This window comes from Carassius auratus, chromosome 27 (genome assembly GCF_003368295.1).
Source record: "Carassius auratus strain Wakin chromosome 27, ASM336829v1, whole genome shotgun sequence".
Lineage (NCBI taxonomy): Eukaryota > Metazoa > Chordata > Actinopteri > Cypriniformes > Cyprinidae > Carassius > Carassius auratus.
The window spans coordinates 13,170,270-13,176,796 of record NC_039269.1 but is presented as its reverse complement, the minus strand read 5'-3'; the positions used below and the strand labels follow the sequence as shown (position 1 = coordinate 13,176,796).

Genomic DNA, 6,527 nt, shown 5'->3' with positions numbered 1-6,527 from the left:
ATATATATATATATATATATATATATATATATATATATATATTTATATATATATATAGAGAGAGAGAGAGAGAGAGAGAGAGAGAGACTTAAAAACTTTTCATATGAATTGCATCTCAACATTTGGTTTCTGTGAATATCAATTTGTATTCACATCACTTCAATTCCATTCATGTTTATTTGTATAGCACTTTTCACAATAAAGCAGCTTTAGAGGAGAAGTTTCTAAATTTCAGTTAAAATAATCTGTCAGAGGTTACTATGTTAAAGGGTGCCTATTAGGCAAAATCCACTTTTACATGGTGTTTGGACATAAATGTGTCTTGGCAGTGTGTGAACACAACCACCCTACAATGATAAAAATCCACCAACTTTTCATTTTTTTAATCCCCTTTAAACCAAAGCTGTGTCCGAAATCATTCACTTGTTCACTCATTCACTAATCCCTATATAATGTATGGCAGTCGAGTGCACTATATTCTATTATATATTCAATTATATATCAGAAAGGAGTGAACAAAAGTTAGTGAACAATTCTCGATGCTGACATCAGACACTGCACATCAGAGAGCGGGAGCTGTCTCAGAAACATAAAAAAAAAAAAAAAAAAAACTGGTTAATTTTTGTTTTGTTGGGGTCCTCCCATTGTGGTCTGTACTTGTGTCTCTGTATTTGGTTGCATTGTGAGTATTTGCAGCGCGTTTCTTTATTTGGTTGTGCTGTGAACATTTGCAGCATGTTTTGTATTTGATTGTGTTGCGAGTATTTGCTGTCAAACTAATAAAGATGTTTTCTTAATTTGCTGGTTTCTATTTGCATGTGTTTTCTGAAATTTCAGTACGTTGAGCTCTGTTGGCCACCATAGTATAACATAATTCTGTGTCACATCTGAATGGACAAAGTGTTGCACTTTTAATCACTGTACAGTGTGGCGGAAGTGCAGGGCACCTTTACCATCAACTGTAGGGGTGAAGATATCACTCTGCTTTTGCTTGTGTTTGGCAGATGCATTAGGGGAGCACCACTTACACTTTGAGTATTCCACTGTTTTTCATTTTCTCATGTGCTGTAATTGCTTTGGCGATTGGCCCACAACTTGACCGTCAATGTCCCGGTTACCCCGATGACCAGTACATGCCTGGACACAGCTCAAGTCAGTCTCACTATGCCTGCTGTTTTGATTCTCATGCAGTGTGATGTCAACAATGTCTTGCAAGCAATCCCGATGCTCTGTGTTTGGATGTAAGACTGAACACCCAAGGCCATTTTTACATCTTGTAAAAAGGGGCATAATAGGTGCCCTTTAGATAGGTAACACAGGTAACAGTTAGTTAATAACATGTATTCAAGCATCAATAACTGAACACAATTAAGGCAAAGATTACAAGGTGTGATCACGAGTAAGAAAAAAGGAAGGAATAATGAAAAAAAATGGAGCAAAATAGGAATCGATTTCAAATATTTAAGTGAATGTGGTCATTTATCACCCCTCTTGACACTCACTCATGCTTAAACTCCACCTAAGAATTTGACATGAGATTCATCCAAGTGCATAATCTATTTTTTTCCCACAATTTGCTGAGCAATGATCTGGTCTGTTCAGTATCCAAACTCCCATTTGCTGTCCTATGCAGGTCTTCACAAACAGCATCAGTAATGATTCTAATGGTTAGTCAGCTGTTGTGCTATCAAGGTGATGTGTTTTGTTTCATTATTACTTCATAACACTTACAAAAGTCAATAGCCTAACGGAGTTGTGTTTCCTAAGCAACAAGCCATTTAGATTTCAGCTGTTTTTTTTTTCTTTGTTTTTTTTTTTTTTTTTTTTTTTTTTTTTTTTTTTTTTTGCAAAATGATCTTTAATGGTCATTAATTGTTTCATAATTTTGATACAGATTTAGCTATGTCATGCTTAGCTGGTGATACAGTATAATAGTTCAGTTTTATGCCAAAATAACAAATCTATTTAACATCCAGACTGCAAAACTGCTCAGATAAAGAAGAATGTTTGTTATATTATATTATATATATATATATATATATATATATATATATATATATATATATATATATATATATATATATATATATATATATATATATATATATATGATAGCATTCAACATCATAATCTTAGAGCAGTATCATTTCACATAAGCCATTTTTAAGCCCACCTGCAAGGATACCAACTGAGCCGAGAAAGGGGTGGAGGGAATGTAAATAAATAAATGTAGTTGAAAAGATAAATCATCAACCTGTACTGAGGCTGAAAGGAAAAGGGGAGAACAGGAGGTAAATGATGGATGGCCTCCGAGAGCAAGCTGAGAGTTTGATGACTCGAAGTTGCGGTACATAAAGCTCCTTCTTTTCCCTCAAGGCCTTTGTTTTATCACATTTTCATTTTACCTTTCCACAGAGCTACTGCCCTGTTCCTGATGCCATCTGTTATGTTATGAGCTGACAGAGTAGCCTTCCTTCTGGAAAAGAAATGGCCTTCAGTCTTGAGGGGCTCCACATACACCGGCTTCACATCCTTCTTGCTTCCCCCACGCTCCTTCTATATTATTAATTAGGTTTCCTTCTGGAGCCACATTATTGCCTTAAACCAAACACTGCCTGCACTGCTCACCGTTGAGAACATGTGTGCCTCTCCTGGCTGCAGATGGAGGGGGAGAGAGAAAGAGACTAAAAGATAAAGTGAGCGAGGTAGAGTCAGGGATGTAAAGCTAGAGAAAGAGAGCGAGTGAGCGAGAGAACGGATAGGAAATGTGAGAGGGAAAAAGCAGAGCTGACTTTCTCTGCGTGTGTGTGGATATGACAGTGTGTGTAGCCGGCCAATCAGAGCACACCTTCTGAGCTGCAGCAGGCTGGCAGATTTGGGAGCTCTAGCGGTTCTGTTCTGGACTGGATTGAGCTGCTGCACACATACTCTCTGTGTGACTTAAAAAATGTGGAGGAACATTGGGAGCGCACCATCGTATTCCAAAGCCTTGTCATCTTTTAAGGAAAGACTGAGAAGGTAAGAGTGTGTTGTTGTATTTTTTTTTTTTTTTTACATAACTCATCTGCTGATTGAAGCTTGAGTGCTGCCTCTGTTTGTCTGCCTTGTGTTGAGGTGGCATTCAGAGAAAGTCTGAGAGTTGTTCTAGTGTACATGTGGTCATAGACGAAACAGAGCAGCAGTATGAGGGAAGGAAGGCAGTGTCTGTCCATTGATCTGTGCCTCTTTCATTACTCCAGCACTTTATTGTGGCCGCATGCGATTCTTCAAAGCTCTGTCTCACTTTCCAGTGAACAAACAGAACAGCAAGTGCAGCTGTCGAAAGCCCTTGTGGCTGATTCTTTAGTGCTTCTTGATTGCCTTGCAAGCTTTCTTTCTTCTACTTCTTTACAAATGTATATATATATAATTAAATGCTATTATAAAATTAATATCACAAAAATGTTTCATTCAGATGATAAAGAAGAAATGGTTACAGTGCTTGGAATTTTTTATTTATAAAAGATGATATATAACTTATTTAATTTAATATAACCATTAGATTATATATATATAATGTATGTATATGTAACGTATGTATATGTGTGTATATGCATCCTTCATCGTTCTTAGGAAAGCATTCAGGCATTTAGAGTAAATTGAGAATGCCTAACACTCAGAGACTTGAGGGCTGTCTGACAATGATTAAGTGATTAGACTAGCCTGTGTTTGATGCATGAGGGAAGTTGTGTTGTGCTTGAGCTAATGCCTCCATGCAGTGGACATGCCAAGGTGACAAACGCACATCAATGGATCCCTGGAGTCCCTCCCCCGATATTACTAATCCTGTAGCAGGCATTCAGTCTCAGCATCACCTTCTCCTCATGCCACTGGATTGAGTGCAAACGGCAGGGAGAGCTTTGAGGTTACAAAACCACTTCAGTTCTATAAAAAGATCTGCAATTTAGTGCTGTGAAGTGAATAAGACATGAGAAGTAGAGGGGAAAAATATTAAATTGAATAAAGTGGGCTGAATCAACTGCACTGGGGAAATTTTACTGCTTCGTGTCTCGAAGGTTGTCTGTGATGCATGAGCCGACTTTAACATTGAAGGAATGTTCTGGGTTTAGTCAATTTAAGCTAAATCGACTGCACTTGTGGTAGATTTTTCAGTGGTACCAAAACATTTTTTTTTTTTTTTTTTGGACGGGTGATTCATTTTCTTAAAGAAAAGAGAAATAATGGCACTGTGGGGCACTTATTAGAGGGTGAATGGGACCAATTTTGGAAATGTGAGAAAGTATAATTGCATAAAAGCACCCAAAACTTGCAAACTTACAAAAAAAGCTGTAAAATTGTTCTAATCATTTTAATGATAATTTTGGGGTTTTAAGGCATTATGTTGCCCTGGCAGTAAAATTGTGAATTTGGATATAACTTGCACAGAAAAACATTGGCAAGTGATCATCACTCTAATATAATGTATACTGTATTGTTGTCTAACAGTGATTATTTTAATATGTACCTATTGTTTTTTATCGTAAGTTAAAAACCCAAATTTTACTTTTTTTTTATTTTTTTATTTTTTTTTTAAAGGAGCTAATTTTTGTGGTAATTCGAAAGAGTTTAACTTGCACTGAACATGGGAAATATTCCGCATTATCTCACAGTACAGAATGACTCCTAGATTCAATTTACATGAATATTCCATCACTAATGTTTCTTTCTGCAAGTATAAAAAGATTAATTCAAGCAATGAGTGGGGTAGAGAGCCCACAGGAACAAACATGGAAAAATGTCATTGTGAAAAGACGCCTCTCAGCCACTGTTCCATCCGAGCCACACTCCATTCCAATTAGCATCCTAATTAGCTGCACTGGATTCTAATCAGTATTACAAATTTGTTTTGAAGACCTTGAGAAACCTGAGTGAATCAGTCGAGACCCTTTTGCTCTGGAAGTGCAGAACAAGGGCCCGTGAGTTATCGCTGCCTCCTAGCCTGCTGTGGTTTCAGGTGTTTTTGGAACAGTGTAACACCCTTTTCTCTTGCTTAAGATGATTATTATTGAATCTGTGCTCAATTCACTTCTCAATTCTAATGAGTTCTAATGAATTCTTTCTTTATTCTGCATAAAATTGACACTACTGCACAAATCCACAAAAATGGTTTTATATTAAAAGACTTAAACTTGGAAACTGATCATTATATAAAACTGGTCGCATTTGGAAAATTGGTCTGGACATCTAATGACGTAGACAGATGCATTTGGAAGGCAAATTGTGAAGATAAGGGTTCAGCGATTGAAACTTTGACAACTGTCTGTTTTAACATAAACCATTGGAATAGCATGAAAGAAACGTAGCTGTCGCCCAGTATTAGTCAAAATGCACTCAAAAAGCAATTTCTTTTCAAGGCAACACAATAAGCTTGAAAGAGCGAGAAAAGGCTTCGCCCTCCCCTCCTCCTCTTGAAAAATCTTCAGCAAGACTCAGTAAATAAATTGCGTTTCTGATTGAGCAGATGGACATTATTCTGAATGAGAAGCTACAGTAGCATATTCATTTCCTCTCGAAACTAGACTCAGGCTCCTGCTTTTATTCAGCATTTTTCTTTTTCTTTCATATTCAGCGAGTAAAAAGCCATCATTTATATATATATATATATATATATATATATATATATATATATATATATATATATATATATATATATATATATATATATAATATTTATTTATATTAATTTTTTTAATATGTATGTTTTTAAATGCAGAATAGGCTAACATGGTTATTATTATGGAATACAAAATACGTAAAAAAAAAAAAAAAAAGCTAATTTTCATAATTAGAAATTAATTGCTGTAATTAGAAAACATTGATGAAACTGGAACTCATACATTTTTTCTACTATATTTTGAGACAGTAGTGTCCAATATAATATTTACCCTCCTGCTCCCTCTTTTCATGGTGTCAAGCATGCTGAGATTTTATGTCAAAAAAAATCTCACAATAAAATCTACTCCATTGTGACAAACTCACTGTCCAGTGACCTGAGGCCAATGGTCTGGTAATTCTTATCAGACTGGTGCTCAGAGTTGCATCAAGCCTGGTGAGTTCAGTCAGGCAGGTTCAAATCGGTTACGTTTCATCACACAGCTGAATCCAGATTCACAGATGTCAGATGTTCTATTTAGAGATGTTTATTTTGAGTCATGTGCTTATCATAACCATTTAAAATGCAAAGTCTGACCTGTTCTCAATGTTAGCAACTTTAATGGTGTATTTTTATTTTATTTTTATTATTTTATATATGTTTTAATGGTTATAGTCTTTAAGTGGGATTTTTCCAATTAGGGTATAACGTGATCCATGGCAGCTTTCATTTAGAAAGAACATACTTAGAATGAAACCATTTTATTTAAAAACATGATATTAATCATATAATACAATGGAATACCATTTGTTGTTAATACTGTAAATATATATTCAGTTATTTATTGGACCTCATTCAATACTTTCACAATCTTTATTAAAATGATTTTGTTTCT

General features: G+C 35.5%; 1 protein-coding gene across 1 annotated transcript in view; it reads left to right on the top strand.

Annotated features, from left to right (window-relative positions):
- Positions 1–2,878: 2,878 nt before the first annotated feature.
- The window catches only part of cdh18a (cadherin 18, type 2a), a 43,304-nt gene continuing 39,655 nt past the window's right edge, over positions 2,879–6,527 (top strand). Inside the window, exon 1 of the mRNA XM_026205967.1 lies at positions 2,879–3,018. The gene's annotated coding sequence lies outside the window, so the exon portion shown is untranslated. The remainder of the gene's footprint in view (positions 3,019–6,527) is intronic.